Source organism: Cololabis saira, chromosome 23 (genome assembly GCF_033807715.1).
Source record: "Cololabis saira isolate AMF1-May2022 chromosome 23, fColSai1.1, whole genome shotgun sequence".
NCBI lineage: Eukaryota > Metazoa > Chordata > Actinopteri > Beloniformes > Belonidae > Cololabis > Cololabis saira.
Window position 1 is genome coordinate 25591516 of NC_084609.1, and position 17872 is coordinate 25609387.

Below are 17872 nucleotides of genomic sequence, written 5' to 3' on the forward strand. Positions count from 1 at the left end.
ACGTGGTCAGTACGTCGATGTTACACGGTGGACACGTCACGTCTTTTATTAAAATGCTTGTATCTGATAATAGTTGAACCCTTTTTCATTTGATGATTTAGATCAGCAATCTGTTATTTGTTACTTTTGCTGAAAGTAGCATGAAAAAATTGGTCTGAATGACAGTAACTGCAAACAGCCGAACAAATAAAAGGAGATTTTTCTAGAGATAAAAAGGGAGGGACCAAAGAAAATGCTTCCATCTGCACACTCCTGTCTTCACTCAGTGGATGGTGTGATGTCTTATTTTCTTCCAGATCTTGGTGATAAAAAACAGAATTAATTTAAAGTTGCTATAATTATCCATTGAATGCCTTTTCTGTCTGAGTTGAGACAGCTGTGACCAGATAGCTGTGATCGGTGATCAAGGAGGCCGAACGAAGGTCATTTTTGTGCTGGTGTGGCTGCGCACTATTGCAGTGCACCCGCACTCCAGAGTCTGCAAAATCCTCCTGATTCAGTCGGTGTAGCTGTAGTTGAGGTTTACTTAAAATATAGTGGACTTCATAACCAAACTAAACTGTTTGCACCATTGACTTAGAGGCCAGATATAAACATTTATCATATAACCAATTATATAAGTTATTCAAGTAATCGTATTGTAGTGTGATTGGTCCAGAACTAAAAGAATTGTTTGGTGAAGATAAATTGGGGAAAAAGGGAATAAGTGGGGGGAGAAAAACATGTAAACATATATAGGCAGTACTTGAGTTGTAAAAAAAAAATCAGGGGGGATGGTGGATTTTATCATATGGGGACAGATAATTTGTGCTGCTTAAAAATAATATAATATATTACAAATAATAGCACTGACCAAAACAGCTGCAGAAATACTGCAGGAATGACATAGCAGCAGTTAAATGCAGCCTTCTGTAAGCTTTAAATATCCACTGGGCTTACATCAAATACATCAAAACACAACAATAAAAAACACTTTTCTGAACTTATCAATATGACTCTGTCCTTCACAGGATAATTAAAATGGATCACTGCAAAAACTCAAAATCTTAACAAGAATATTTGTCTTATTTCTAGTTAAAAAGTTATCATTTTAGTAAAAAAATCTCATTACACTTAAAACAAGACTCATTACTGGAATAAAACAACAGTTTTCACCTGTTTCAAGTAGATTTTCACTTGAAATAAGTAGAAAAATCTGCCAGTGGAACAAGATGTTTTTGCTTGTAATGAGAAGATAAATCTTGTCCCACTGGCAGATTTTCCTACTTATTTCAAGTGAAAATGTACCGGTACTTGAAACAGGTGACAATTGTCAAATAAGTATTTTTCTGGTGTTATTTTTCTGGTGATGACTCTGAAATGTTGAAATAGCAGTAATACCACATTCATTGATGGAATGAAATAAGGGATGGAAAGGCGGGATGGCAGTTTTACAGGGGGGATGATTTGGACCGTTTTTATTTCAGGGGGGATGCCATCCCCCCTCATCCCCCCTCAACGCGAGTACTATATATAGGATGCCAGCTGCATAAACAACAGTCTCTAGAATATACTGTAAGTTAAAAAAGTAAGTTAAAAAGAAACCCAAAATGAAACATGAATGAAATGGATCTCGTTGTGGGAGCTCTGTCCTCATTCAGCCACGTGCAAAGGTTAGTACCCCTCTTTTAGTGTTTGATACCATGTTTGTGTGTTTGTGTGTGTAAGAAATATTGAAACAAAAAGGCAATCATAGTGGCTCTCATTATTTGACAAATACAACCTGTAACAAAAAAAACAAACCTGTAAGTATTTTAACTGTGCCATTATTTTATCTTAAAAAAAAAGTTAAAAAGAACAAAAAAATATCCTCATAAGTCATTTGCCTATTGATCTACCGTTAGCAACAATAACAAAGTAGTTATTTCCCAGATGTTTACAGCTGTCTCACATCATTGAGAATTCTTCTTTACAACATTGCTGCAGTTCACTGAAACGTTTAGGGAGTGATTTATGCCTGTTCTTCTAAGCTTCTACCTATATACAAAAATACGGTGCATGGACTCAGTGCTAACATTACAGACCTACTCTAAACATGTAATGTTGCATGGCTTTCAAAAGTGGGGGGGTGTGTCATCAGCGATTCATTGGTGGGATGGAGAGGGGAATGTTTGACAGCCTGTGGGTAAAAACTATTTTTGACCTAAGTAACCTCTTGCATCTTCCAGAAGGGAGGGGACATACAAGTAGGGATGGGAATTGATACGATTTTTACGATTCCAATTCCATTTTTGATTCTGCTTAACGATTCGGTTCTTTATCGATTCCCTTATCGATTCTCATTTGGAAAAAGAGTACAACAATGAGGCAAATGGTGCTTATATGATAGGCAGTGTTCGTTAGTTAGTTAGTTAGTTAGTTAGTTAGTTAGTTAGTTAGTTACCAGCAGTATTATTAGCCAAGGAAATGCTAACATTGCTGTTACTCGGTTGAGGATCCAGTACCCGGATCAAAAACATGAATTGATTGTTATTGCATGCTGTGTGCACTAATGTTTTTGCATGTTGGTAGTATTTCCTCCCTTTGACGAAATATTGACTTGGCAAGTATTGCAAGTTGCCCTGTTGTCGTCTTTTTAACTGAAATGTTACCGGACTGTCGAGCGTTTGATCACTTGGGCGCCATGTTTACTATTGACTGCTGACTTATGCAACGTACGTGATGACGTCGTCAGTTCCCACTGGAATCGATAAGGGAATCTTTTGCAAAATTTCCAAACGATTCCAAGGAATTGAAACCCTGGGAACCGGTTCTGAACAAGAACCGGTTCTTGATTCCCATCCCTACATACAAGGGAGTCTCCCAGGTGTGAGGGCTCTTTAACAATTCCACTGGTTTTCCACAGGAGTCTGTCAGTGTAAATGTCTAAGCTAGGTGGTGCGTAGCGTGGTTCCAGTCACCTACTCCACCACCCTCACCAGTTGCAGGTCCTTATTGTTCTCTGGAGTACTGAAGCTGAACCCCACTGTACAGCAGGAGCTCAGGAGGTAGAAGGAGCGGTAGAATTTGATCAGCAGGTGTCGGGGGAAGTGGCCCGGAACACCTTTCAGAGGAAGTACATTCTTTGTTGCACCTTCCCAACTTGGTCAGAGATGTTTGTGGACCAGCTGAAGTCGGCCGAGAGGTGGATCCCAGGAAACGTAAAGGTCTCCAACCTCTCTACCTCCTCTCCATCAATGTAGAGAGCTGAGTGCTCAGATTGCTTGGATTTCCTGAAGTCCACTATTATCTCCTTAAGCCGGGCATACACTGTGCGATTATCGGCTAGTTTTGAGACGATTTTCCAGTCGTGCGACTATTTTTTGGATCGGGCCGGATTTCGACCCAATCTTTGGTCGTGCCTCGTGCAGTAAACGTGGGGTAACGACGAGAGATTAACACCTCATGACGAGCTCCCGATCAAAAATCGTGTGCTCGCAAGAAAATCCTGGTTGCTCCTTGTGAAGGAATCGCACAGTTGAAGCAGTGCTGAGACCCGATTTGCCTCATCCTTTTGCAGAGAGCATGCGCAATCTCTGATGTCACGTCAAAAGCTATTATTTGTAGTTTAAAGTGTTGCAAATTCACATTACAAATCATGTTTTAATAGCAGAAAAAAAGACTGCATTTCCCACGTCTGCCCAGCCATACGCATACAGCGTAGGGAACGCGGCAACACGCAGCGTACGGTGCGCGTCGCCGCGTACCCTACGCGTAGGCTCTGCGTTGGTGTAACGCGGAACCATAAATCAGCCTTCAGTGTGTGCGCTGTCTGCGCAACTTTTGCGGTATGCGTTCATTGTTGTTTCTAAAAATGATGCGCAGTGCCCACCCGATCAGAAACGGTACAGATATTTTTGGATTTTTTTTCTATATATAAAAAAATAAAATTATAAAAAAATAAAGGATCCCCATAACCTTTGATCGGGTGGGCAGGACGCACATTTGGGTGGGCACAGCCCACCCCTGCCCCAAAACCGGCCTCACAGTTCCAGTACACAGAAGTCCGACGGGAGGATTATGAACGTACAGTGTGAGCAGACGGGTCGCATCCGAGCATCGGGTCGTACAGTGTGAGACCATAAATCGTGGGCTGTGAACTTTTGAACTCCGCGATCTAGTCGTGCAGTGTGAGATGGGGCTGAATCAAACGATTTAAAATATCGCACAGTGTATGCCCAGCTTTAGTCCTGGCTGAATTCAGGTCCAGGATGTTTTAGTCACACCGTTGGCTCAGATGTTGGACCTCCTCCCTGTAGGCTGACTCGTCGTTGTCCTTAATCAGGCCAGCTTGGTAGTTTCATCACCAAATTTGCTGATGGTGTCGCCGGTGTGAATGGGGAAACAGTTGCATGTAAAGAGGGAGTAGGGGAGTGGGCTGAGGACACAACCCTGCAGAGTGCCTGTGTTTAGGAGATGCGGTCCCATTAGGATGTTCTGGGGTCTGTTGCTGTGTAATTGCAGAATCCAGGTGCACAGTTAGCTGCTGAGGCCCAGGTTGCTCAGCTACCTGTTTGTGAGGTAGACCTCTATTAAAGACTGTGCTGAAGTCCACAAACAGCATCCTCTCATAGGTTTTACTGTTGTCTAGGTGTGTGAAAGCTGTGTGGAGAACCTATGTGATGTGATTTAACTAAACTTTAGCTCTCTGACAGATGGCCTGATTCTGGTATACTGAGGAGTTCATGGTCAACTCAGTGAGTGCAAGGTCACGTGGGTGAATAACGATCCTAAATCCTCCCCCCTCCACCACCTTGCCTGACAGTGGAATGAGGTTTTCATCAAACATGTCTCTAGATATTGAGGCCTAATAACTCTGTCTTGGTCTCGTTTATGCATAGGACGTTGTTCCAGGAGTTTTGGGGCTTCCTCAGAACAAGCCAGATGATATGCCAGAACTGCTTATTATACAGCATTAATAGAAGAAAATAAGTACAAGCCCAGGTTTCTTTTCAGCACTGTAGCCAGGCTAACTAATTCTATTCTATTCGGTTTTATTTATATAGCGCCATATCATGACAAATGTCATCTCAAAGCACCTCATTCCAAATTAGTCCAATTAATACAAAGCCAATAAAATAACATTAAGTATTGCTTCGCTAAGGAAACCAACAGATTATAGCAAAACCTTTATTTGATACAATCACCCATATTGAGCAAGGATGGTGATTAAAAACTCCCATTCTACAGGACAAAACCTCTGGCAGAACCAGACAGGATGCCTTGACAGGATGGGGGTTGAGAGCACAGGAAAGAGAAGAGAACAGCAACAACAACGGATCAGAAGCACTGGCATGTTTGCTTGTTGTTTTTAGAGTTCCTTAAAGTAGAATGGGCAGTACAGCCTTCAGTTATCAGGTTCCTCTCCTCTGGAACCAGTTACCAGTTTGTGTTTGGGAAGCATACACCTTCTTTATCTTTAAGATTAAGCTTAAAAACTTCCTTTTGATAAAGTTTATAGTTGGGGGTGGCCCAGGTGACCTGAAACACCCCTTAGTTCTGCTGCTAGGCCTAGACTGTGGGGGGCCTCCCATGATGCACCTCTCCTCACTCTGTTCTCTTCTGCTCCAACTCTATTAATGACACTATTGCTGTTATTAATCTGTTCCTTCTTCTCAGCAGGTGCTCCTGATCTGGTTTCTTCCCGTTAAAGGGGAGTTTTTCTTTTCCACAATCGCCTGGTGGATCAGGACAGAGTTTTATATCGAAGAAAAGTTTTGATCACATGTTGGTTTCCTTAGCTAGGCAAAATTATTATCACTATTATTGTTACTTTATTGGCTTTGCGTTAGCTGGGCTATCTTGGAATGTGTGAACTGCATTGTTGAAGTATTTAACATTATTTGTATTTCACACGTTCATTGAGGCCTGTTGTGTATGTGACATTAATGGCTTTTATTTGTATTTCTCTGAACATTGCAAGGTCTTATCTTGGGTATTTACTGAAACACTCACTTGTTTTTAAAGCGATCCACATGTGAATATAATATCCCCCTGTGTAAAGCTGGACTCCAGATTGTTAGAAGATGATTTTAAAACCCTTTTAAATCTGCTTCTTTTTTTTTTTTTATCTTTTTAGAAAAAACAACATATAATGATAACATGGATACATGCAATCAAAGATACGCATTATACATTGTCCCCCTTTTTTTTTGTTTAAACACACAAAACCTAATTAAGGAACAGAGTCTCTGTAGAGTTAAATAATAAATAAACAGATGAGCAACAAATGATCAATGGAGGAAAGTAATGGATGAGCAAATGTGGCATACAAAAAACAAATGAAGTGGTAAATGCAAATGCCCATCACTGATATCCCATTAAATGGAAATAAATAAAACATAAAATGCAACATAAATAACAATAATAAAAACAAATAAAAGAAATTAAAAGAAAATTAAGGTAAGGGGGAGGGGTTCAGTCGGTGGGTAGAGTCTTCAACGAGTCAAAGTAATCTAGGAAGGATTGCCATTTATGAACAAATTTAGCTGAGTTGCCTTTTACTGAGTATCTCACCTTTTAAATCTGCTTTTATAACATCTTTCCTTTTACATAATTTGTCAGTTGACACCTGCAACAGATCATTTATCACCTGGCTACTACATAGCATTTGAATCCTATATGACTAGTCCTTTTATTTTTGATTACACAGTGAAAAATATGTTATGTTGTTCATCTGTGGCTCCATAAGAAGACTCACTATGATCCAGTTATTTTTATTAGGATTTTATACAATAAAGGGGTTCAAAGAGGGGACATTAACTTTTGCACAACTTTTACTATCCCCTGCAGAGCCTCGGCGAAGGCTAAGGCGTGTGTGCACAGAAAGACATGGTATTAGTTAAAATAGGCTTATATGAAACACCATCATGCAAGTCTTTTTGCATGGTGGTCCTTTCCCTTTATTTTCTTTCTTCACTTTTCACACAAATGAAATGACGGGTTCATTACATTTTGGAGATAAGTTCATCTTGTTCTTAACTATTTCCAGTGATGCAGTATAAAGTTGAAGTGTCCAAACCTTTCCATGACAAATATCTCTATAACATATTCACCATGTGCATAGGGATTTGTCTGGAACACCTTGCAGAAAGGTGTGTTTTTATTGTACCAGGACAACCGAAAATAATAATAAATAGAAATGTGACTCTACTTTCACAGTGAGTTGTAATCAATGTGTGTTTGTGACGTTTGTGTGTGTGCCCTTGAGTCTCCACCAGAGGTACAGCTGACAGCGTAATCATTTCCAGCTGTCATTGTTTTGGGCTGCAGCAACACTGAGACAGACGGCCCTTTTTTCTGATTGGCCACTGTCAGAGCAGCGTGACCTCTGATTGGCCGCCAGTGAAGACTGATTAGGAACCACGATGAGTGGCGCACACCTCCTCTCTCCCTCTCTGTTCTGTCGCTCTCTGACTCTGTAAACATCTTTCTCATGCTTGTGCGTTTCTTTTTCCCCCCTCTGAAAGGATCTTTGACAGCTTTTGCAAGCTTTTCTGTGACATATCCGTTAGAGAGAGAGAAAGAGAGGGAGACGGAGTGTGTGTGTATGTGTATCGTGATGATGATGCTGGATCAGTCTAAGCTGTGATGAGGGGCATGGAGTAAGAAGTGGAAATGCTGTTTTCCCTTGTGGGACATTGTGTTTGTTTTTTTCTGTCGGCTAGGTCATTTTCACGCTGGGTCTGAATGGGTTTTGGCTCGGTGTTTTTGCACATGCATGGCTGTTGGTGTGTGTGTGTATCTGGAGGAGTCATCAGGCTGTTTTGGCATTTGCCGCTGCGGCTCAGCTGGGAAGCTCCCCCTCCTTCCCTCCCTCCTCCCTGTGAGGGGTGAAGCTGCCGCTGTGCCTCTGCCCACCTTCACACGGTGAGTGTCGTCAAGTTGTCGTGCAGGAAAGGAAGCTTGTTCTTCAGAGCGGTTGGTTTTCTCTCTCTCTTTCTGCTGCAGTGCTCTCGCTCATGTGTTATCATCTCCTACTCACCCTCTTTTTTTTTTTTTTTTATACATTGCCTCATTTATCATGCGCATTTTGCTGCGACCATGCAAATATTTGACCTTCACACACTCCTTCTATCCCACCTGACCCCATTTTGCAGTGGCAGCTCTTTTTCATACACTCCTCGTTGTCCGTGGTGCATCAGTTGTAAGAAGATGTGGGTCGTTTCATCGCCAAATTCATTTCTATCTGCTGGAAACTTGTTCTGAAAGTACCGGTGGCAGGTCAGCCAGCGTCAAACCTCCATCCCCCGGCCGTCATGGAGAACATGCACCCGAGGGCATGATAGGTGCATGCAGATGGAGTGAACGGTTTCTCGTCACAAGTGACTTATAAGCCCGTTCCCCTTAGCAACACACCCCCACCATCTCCCATTATTTTTCTCTGTTCCCCTTTGCAATCTTCTACTCTCCTCGCAGTATGAGTTATCAATTCTTGGTTGGCTTGCGTACGCATCATAACTGAGGGTTTCTTAATTGAGATTATTGTTCTCTCACACCAGTTAAAAGCACAACTTCATTCATTACTAAAGCCAATTGATAATATTGTCCCATTTCAGAGTTGTGATGGTTGCACTTCTATTTGCACGATATTTTAAAGTGATTTTAGTTGCAACAGATACACAGTCACGTGAAAAAGAAAAAAACATCTTAGTTTTAAGGCTTTAGGTGTCAGGAGACAATAAAGAGAATTATCTTGTTCTCTTCAAATGTGTTAAATGCAATCCCACGTCAGTGACTTCATAAAACATAGTAGCCTATACCTTATTCACACATCTCTGTGAATTAAATGAACAAGGTGAAAAATAAAGCTTTGACTATATTTGATCCTCACTGTAAGGCTTATTATCAGTTTAATCACTGTTGTATAGCAAAGATAGAGTAGATGATGTGAAAACTGTAGCCAGTAGCCTATTGCCTTTTTTAAAAGCAACACGTCCTTTTTTCAAAAATTTTGACTGGGACATTTGATCAAAATACTGGAGACTTGGCTCTGCCACTCCCCTCCATGGGTTGTGCATGTTTGGAAAAAGGGGTCCCAGCTTTACTGTAATCATGTCAGAGGATATGCAAAGACGGACGTGAGCTAGTGGAGGAAAACCCGGAACGCTGACTTAATCTACTCGGATCTGTGATGTCACAGAAACCCGAACATCTCGCTCAATAACATACGTTCTATTTAGTTTTTATAACTGGCTGATCATATACATTTATTTTAGCTTCATAACTTCTGTTCGGTGTTACTAGTTTTGTAAAAAATTCAACAAAAAAATGCATTTCTGTTCAAATGTATGATTAATCGGTATGTTTGTTCAGGATGGGGTTATCTTGCGCCTTGTGATGACCAAAATGCCAACTTTTATATAAAGGTTGAGGTCCTTAGCTTGGTATTGAGACATGTACGGTGGTATTACTACTGAGCTGTGTATGTGGAATACTGCATGTAATCACCTTTTGTTGTCTGAGAACATTGGCAGAGCTTCAAAACAAGAGGAGCAACATCAAATATTAAACAGTGATTAAATATGCATCTGTCATGTGTAACCTACTTACTTCTGCACACATTAATTTTCATGAGATTCTTTGAAAGTCTGAAGGTTTGTATTCAAAGCTGTCGGGCTGAAGTGTTTAAATTATTGATATAACGTACTGAAAGATTATCTCAATTACCAAAGCAGCGTTAGTAGATAGTCCCATTCCCTTGAAGCAAACCAAACAAAGTGATTTTAAAGGCACTAGATCTTCTGCTCCTTCAGAATATTAGACTGAATCTGAGAGTTCAGATGAAAGTTCATCGTACTCGATATACATTCCTGTAGACAGGCAGTTAAGTGCGGAGACAAATGAATCCCATAATCACAAATGTGTGTTAAATGATTTGCAAATTTACAAATCAGTATTTTTTGGGGCCTTTTACAAGTGTACTGTATGTTCAACACACACATTCTGAAGCAGTTTGACCAGATGAGCAAGTGTAAAACAACGTTGAATATGAACAGTTGAGAAACCAGTTAAATAATCTTACAAACATACTTTTAACCAGAACCTCACAGAATTCTGAAAACGTTTGTCTTCTATGCGTTAAATATATTTTGAGACCATATGGGCCATATGGACTTTCATCAGATTTGTTTTTATCGTACAATCAATATTTCATATAAACTATCCGGCATGGTAGTTTGATGCACCATTTACCTCATGAGTCTCTGTTTGCATCAAACTAACAGAACATGAGCTTTGCTGCCACTACAGTTGATTTTTGGGTTATTGTATCAAGTAACAGTGGCCCGGTGCTTTGCACGGCCTCACAAACTCATGTTTTGTGTGTTGATCTGTTATGATTTGTTGCTACCAAGCTCAAAAATAGTTCATTTTGATTGTTTCACTGCAATAAAGACAGAAACCAAACAACTGATTTGTGGAGTGACATTAAGACTTTAAGATTGTCCAGGTCAACTATTCCCTGTTATTCTCACCCATATTTAATTATTTCTTTTTTTTATGGTTCACGGTAATGTTTTTTAATGTGGCATCTGTAATTGTTGTGCTTTGTGAGCGTTTGGAGGACTGAACTTGACCCTGCTGTCATAGGTTGAGCGCCCCAAATCCTTCCTTCAATGCAGTTGGACACTCGGTTGTTTCCCTCAATCGTGTAAATGCACAGATGTCATCATGAAGCCAATGTTTGTTTAATTGTTTTTGGCTATATTTACAGTAATATTTTGTTATCGTCTGAAATAGTAATTTTTTACCTCATCAATGCCATATTGGCTTCAGATTTTTTCCGACAAAAATGCTAAAAATGAAAGTCAGTAATGAGTAAATGAGCTGATTGTAAACCCTGTGAAGTACATTCTGGTAAATGGTCAGTATGTATGTCGTTGTGAAGAGACGAAAGATTCACAACATTTCAGGACCACGGACAGTGTAAAATATTGGCCGACCAGCCACAAAGTTGCAAGACTTTAACATGTTTCACCCATTTTTTTCCAAAACACCCATGCAAAAAAAGACCTTAGAGCATATCCTAAACATCCTTGACCCTAAAATTTTAGAAAGAAAAATAAAACAGATTAAATTTGCAAATCAGTATTTTTGGGGGCCTTTTACAAGTGTATGTTCAACACACAAAAGCAGTTTGACCAGATGAGCATGTGTAAAACAACGTTGAATATGAACAGATGAGAAACCAGTTAAATAACCTTACAGATATACTTTTAACCAGAACCTCACAGAATCATCAAAAAAACTCCTGTGGAGACACATTGTTAAGTTTGTCTGGACACGTGACCACGTAAACATCCATCTTGACCCTAAGATTTTAGAAAGCAAATTAAAACAGATTAAATTAAAACAAGTTAACAAACACAACCAAACTAGTTTTGGATATGTCCCACCCCTTGGACAAATAATGAAAAATGTACATCTTTCATGGGGAACTTCTGGAGTGATATTGGAGTTTTAGGAGCCAGCAACACTTAATTGTACTTCTGCATTAAACACATTCCTCTTTGTCAGCTTGAGATGCACCAAAAACCAGTCAGGGAGCTAAATTACTATCATCATTTAATTTCTTCATTTGTGAATGAAAATGTTCCTCTATTGTTATGCGATCCTGGATAACATGACTGTGTTCTTGATGTTTTTACCTTTTAAATTCATTACTAATACTAATACTAATGCAATATTAAAGGTGTGATACCCTCGCCCTTTTATATAACTATCATGTAGTTTTTTCTTCTTCTCTTCTTTGGCAGCAAAACTAATTGATTAAATTACATATTTGATAAAGAAATAATCCTGAATACTTAATCTATAAAACAAATACTTAAGATAAATTGTTACATTAAGTATTTTATAACATACTAAGATAACACCTCAGAATAATCATAAGTATTTGTGTATCATCAGATATATTATAGACATAATAGCATAATGAGTGTCACTAAAATATTGGGTATGATGATTACTACATCTAGAATGTTAGCAAGTATTTTGAACATAAGAAAACCCTTAACCTTCTGTGTCATTGCAGGGAATATTATGTATTTTAAAATAAAAATAAATAAAAATAAACCATATCGTTAATGAAAACAGGTCAGCTGTTTCTGAGATTTCAAGTGAAGAGAATTCCTTTAATTCTTTTTGGATTCTTTTCAACACCGGGACTCAAAGTGGAGAAGAGGCTGTAGAGTGTTGTTCTTTTCCTTGGTCTTTGTTTTCAGTCTAAGCCCCGCCATCTCAGCTCAGATGTGGCTTGTGTTACAAACGTGCTATGAGGCTGTTACAGTTTGATGGGTAGCTTCTGTAACAGACCAAAGCATCAGCAAATCACTATGATATAGGTTAATATGTGGTGCTTCAGTCCGGTGAGAGCCAATATTTATAGTAAGCAATTCTCCCTTCCCTTAATGAGACCGGGCTTGGAGTGCTGTGGTTACTGAGGAAATGCTGCTGGAACTGTCTTCAATACCGGAGCTAAGGTTGATAAACCAGTGAAGTAGATCTACGTAGTAATTATAGTCTATAGAAAGTATGAAATAACATGTTGAAAACAGAGAACTGAGGCACTCATGAGGGTAAGGTTAATAAAATGCCTTTATTATTGCATGGCTAGTCTCTTAAAAGCGTGTCTACGCGTTTCAGCCAAACTGGCCTTCGTCAGGACAAAAGAGAAATGTTTGTCAGACAGCTCAATTCACAATTAAATAGGTGATTTCAAACAGCTGCTCAGTGTGAGCAGGTAGGAGGTCACATGACCTGAACAGCAAGACCTGCCAATAACAAGCAGAGGGTGAGAGGCTCTGTACTGAAAGAAAAAAACAAAATCACAGTAAATAAATCAACATTGCACATTTAAACATTGCCTATAGTCAATTAAATAAATCAAAAATGCATACAAAATAAGTATTGACACGCTAGACACGCTTTTAAGAGACTAGCCATGCAATAATAAAGGCATTTTATTAACCTTAGCCTCATGAGTGCCTCAGTTCTCTGTTTTCAACAATTTATGGATCTCCCTTGACTGAAGAGCACCTGAGGGATACTATTTTTGCTAATACCCAAGCAGCACTCCATGCACCGCGTTCCTGTCTATGAAATAACATGTTGATAAAGTTTCTCAGGCCCATTTGTTATAGTACACAAATAAAGACAAGTTAAGAACAATGCTCAAAGGCTTGAATCAATTAAACCGAGCTTCCTTTTCTTATGTCGTTTTTTTAGGGCCCGAGCACTTACAGTGCGAAGGCCTCATTGTATCTGTAGGAATTTTTGTTTTCCTCGTTTTTCTCGTTTTTATTTTTCCGACGAGAGCCTTTTTGCCCCCCTAAACGTGCCCCAAATTTTGCACGCAAGCCAGGCCTGGTGAAAAATGTGATAATGGCTCAACAGCGCCCCCTAGAAAACTTTGTGCCTCAAGCCCCACAATACGGTTTGACGTACATGCACGAAAATCGGTACACACCTGTATCATGTCGCAACTTAAAGAAAAGTCTCCTGGCGCCATAGCCCAAACTGAACAGGAAGTCGGCCATTTTGAATTAATCGTGTAATTTTGGCGCAATTTATGCCATTTCTTCGGCCGCTTCTTCGCCCAAACCGTAACGTGCACCCAGGTGTGTTATACATCAAAATGTGCATCTTGATCCTGCGACGACGTGCATTACTTTTCTCAGTCAAAAGCGTTACTGTGGCGACAATAGACGCCAAAAAGTGCGCCCCCTTCATCTGATTGGTCCATATTTGATAGTCCCTACTTCTGCCATAACTTTTGATTGGTTTGACATAAAGACTCGTGGGTGGTGTCATCGGACTCGGTTTTGAGTCCTTGAAATAATTGGTGCAAATTAGCCCCACCACTTCATCTGATTGGTCGATATCTGATAGTTCCTACTTTCTGCCATAACTCTTGGTTTGATATAGAGTCGTGGGTGGTGTCATCCGCTAAATGTCCAGGCCTGAAGAATCTACATGCAAGTCATACAAGCTTCCACTGCAGCACGCCTCAACGTGCACAAGCGTGCGAGGGCCCGTTCATCGCTGCTTGCAGCTTTAATTTTTTTTGCTTCAGTGTTCTGCAGCTATGAATGCACATTCATCACTACGCATGGTTTTAGTATTCCTTTGAGTGTAAGATATAACTTTACCTGACGCGGCTGCAGTGAGCGTTTGGTTCCCAACAAGGCTGTTAAAGAGTGGGTCAAGGCGATCTTACGTTTCCTTAGTGAAAGATCTTAAATTAAGAACGACTCTGGGAAACACGTCCTTTCACAGCCTTCTCAAGACAGCTGCCGAGAAGCTCTTAAGAGCTTCCCAACAAATCTGGGAAACGCAGCCATTAAGTGTCACATGATTGAAGCACCAAATTACATCTTTCACAAGGTTTTTAAATCAAACTCTGAAACAGAAGATACATTTCCCCCTCCAATAGGGTATTTTTGATAGTTGGTGTGTTGGCTTTTAGAGCAAACAAAATAGAGTTGGAGTTCTGTTTAGAAGTGTCATAACGGAGGATTCACTCACGTGCATATTCACGTTAGATTGTGAAACAGCATTTATTTTCCCCTTTTAGTGATTGATGACACCCATCAGTTTTACGCAGAAATACTGATCTCATACACAGCCCTTTTATGATGCTAAGGCATGTAGGTTTAAAGCACATTAGTTTTATATATAATAATCTCTGCCAACTCCAAACAGAAAACAGACTGCACTCCCCCCTCGGCACCAGCGCCGTCGATCGATCTCAGATGACCTGACGACTTTCTGCTGAGGGTTGCCTGATAAGTATTCTCGTAAGTTTGAGGTCAGTCCAATCCAAGCATGTCACCACCCTTAGTAAAGAACTAGCGGTTTGTATTAGCATCTGCCAAATATTTTTCATTGAGTCAACATGATAAAACATATATCCCACTGCAAGTGTCCAACATCAGCTCTGCAGAGGTTTTTGCGGGGGCGGGTATGTTCCAAGCAGCTTGCTGAGCAACATGGCTGCCCCCGGCAAGGAGAAGAACAGGCTTCAAAACCCAATGCTCACAACCTTATGAGGCAGCCATTTAATGTTTAAATCAGTTGGTTTGATAACACGTTAAGATGGGATCTATTAAGCAATACTATGGGTCATGGTTGAGTTACGCTTTACCCCCATTCAGTTTGCTGGTTCTAGAGTCTTGACATTCTAGTAGAGTTGCAGCCACATGCCATAAATGGAGCTCTTAAGTTTAAAAGCACATCAAGGGTCAAAACAGTAACCAGGGCAACCATGACCAAGATGCATCAACCTTTAAAGATGAAAGTTATCACAGCCTCATCTGAAAATTAAAAGTTTATTATGGCAAACAGGTTGACAAACTCCAAGGGTTCAATGTTGTGGTCAGACCTGCAGAGGAAAAAGGCAACAGTCAATATAACCACTTGCAGTACTGCATCTAATAGCATCAATATTGAGATTGTTACCTCATTAGAAGGTCTTGTGCCCTTTAGATCCAGACCCTTTCTGGTCGTCAATAGGAATGTGGTCAAAAGTATCGGTGGTATATTTAGAATTAACCTGGACGTCCCTTGCTCTCTGGTAGCCATTGCTGGAGTGAACAGAGTGGGAAGAAGGGTATAGAGGGCGTTTCTCAACTACGCCGAGGGGACCGTGGTCACTGGTCCAGGCAAAGTCTGGGAAGGGACGGTAAGGCCTGAGGCTCAGCAGCTCCTCAATGAAACTGGAGATCCCTGCATCCTGGTCCCCCACAAGGCCACTTCCTGCACCAGAGCCAGATCCCGCACCGGACCCCACACCGCCAGCGCCGTAGCCGTAGCCCGCGCCTCCAGCGCCGTAGCCCGCGCCTCCAGCGCCGTAGCCCGCGCCTCCAGCGCCGTAGCCCGCGCCTCCAACGCCGTAGCCCGCGCCTCCAACGCCGTAGCCCGCGCCTCCAACGCCGTAGCCCGCGCCTCCAACGCCGTAGCCCGCGCCTCCAACGCCGTAGCCCGCGCCTCCAACGCCGTAGCCCACGCCTCCAACGCCGTAGCCGGATCCCGTGCCGCCAACGCCAAAGCCAGCTCCTTCACCATGACCAGATCCTGTGCCATAGCCGGATCCCACACCAGTTTGGCCTGAATACAAATGTATTTTTTAGTGTGTGCTGCTGTCACCATGTAGCCAGCTAAATACATCTGACAAGAGTGTTCCTGAATCTGATCAAATATGACCTTATTACAGTTAAAATGCTGAGAACGTGATCCTTTATCTACTTGCCAGTATTACTTATTTGCCCAACCAATTACATCCTACTGATAAGGTCCATGGACATTTACCTACTTTTTTTAGTGGGGATACAGCCTCCAAAGCCAAACAGCAGGAAACAGAGCCAGGAAGTCCTGTTCACATGGACAACATCAATCATTTGAAATAACAAAACAAATACCAAACTTAAAAACTCACCTCAAAACACACTGATACACCATATTTAAATGCAAACTAACAACAAGCTAAACACAAATAGTTCTGCAAAAGTTATAAGAAGAATGACCAAAGCCTTGTGCTTGAAGTATTTTGTCATACCAGATCATTTTATACTGATGCTTCACTTGCTCTAATTTAGGTGATTAATCACACCTGGTGGGCCACATTTTCTCCTCTGCCAGCCTTCTCCCCCACAGCTGAGTTAGTAAATGGTAAATGGTTTACACTTATATAGCGCTTTTCCAGCTGTACTCTTACAGCCCCAAAGCACTTTACACTGTAGACGTTTACCCACATACGCACACTCGAACCACTGACCTTCAGGTTCATGGGTGAACGCTCTACCAACTGAGCCACCTACCCCAGTTAGCCCACACGAAGCTGTCATGTTGCCTCCTGGCCACCTAAAGACGATGTCTGTGATGAGGCCATCGTGGTCCACCGCCACCTGAGTGTTAATGGCAGCGTAATGTTTTCTCGCAATCCACTTCAGCAACCCCAACTACACCTGTCAGTTTCCCTGATGTCTCTGAAGTACCACAGGGTTGTTGATGTTTTTATAGCTATAGTTGTCAGTATATCGTGTAATTTTAGCACAATTTATGCCATTACCGTAACGTGCACCCAGGTGTGTTATACATCAAAATGTGCGTCTCAATCCTGCAACGATGCGCATTACTTTTCTCAGTCAAAAGCGTTATGACGATAGACGCCAAAAAGCGCACCCCCCCCCCCCCCCCCCCCCCCCCCCCAACAGCTCAACAGCGCTCCCTAGAATACTTTTCTCTGCCATAAGTTATGAATGGTTTGACATAAAAACTTGTGGGTAGTGTCATCGGACATGGTTTTGAGTCCTTGACCATAATTGGTGCAAATTAGCCCCGCCCCTTCTTCTGATTGGTTGATATTTGATAGTTCCTATTTTCTGCCATAACTTTTGATTGGTTTGACATAAAGAGTTGTGGGTGGTGTCATTGGATTTGGTTTAGAGTCCTTAACTTTCATTGGTGTAAATTAGCTCCGCCCCTTCTTCTGATTGGTCGATATTTCATAGATCCTATTTTATGCCATAACTTTTGAATGGTTTGATATAGAGAGTCGTGGATGGTGTCATTTCTGATATGCTTATGATGATAAGTTGAGTTTTATGTGAACAGCAAAAGCACTTTTTAAGGTGGGGGAGGGGGGGACCAAAACATAACTATTTTGGTCATTAGTTCAATCCATTCCTTAAAACAACAAAAATCTAATGATTTCCAGTGCTTCCATATTATCCTACATCCTATTATGGTCGCCAGTCGTAACCATAGGCTCCGTCTTATAGTTAGATTACCAAATAAATCCCCAAACTGATTAATGCCAGAGCTGACCCACCAATCCAACATAAACAGTTTCTTA

The 17872-nt window shown here is 41.0% G+C and overlaps 1 protein-coding gene across 1 annotated transcript in view; it reads left to right on the forward strand.

Annotated features, from left to right (window-relative positions):
- LOC133423833 (anoctamin-4-like) overlaps positions 1-17872 on the forward strand; it is a 77816-nt gene that overhangs the window by 19855 nt on the left and 40089 nt on the right. The window lies entirely within an intron of this gene.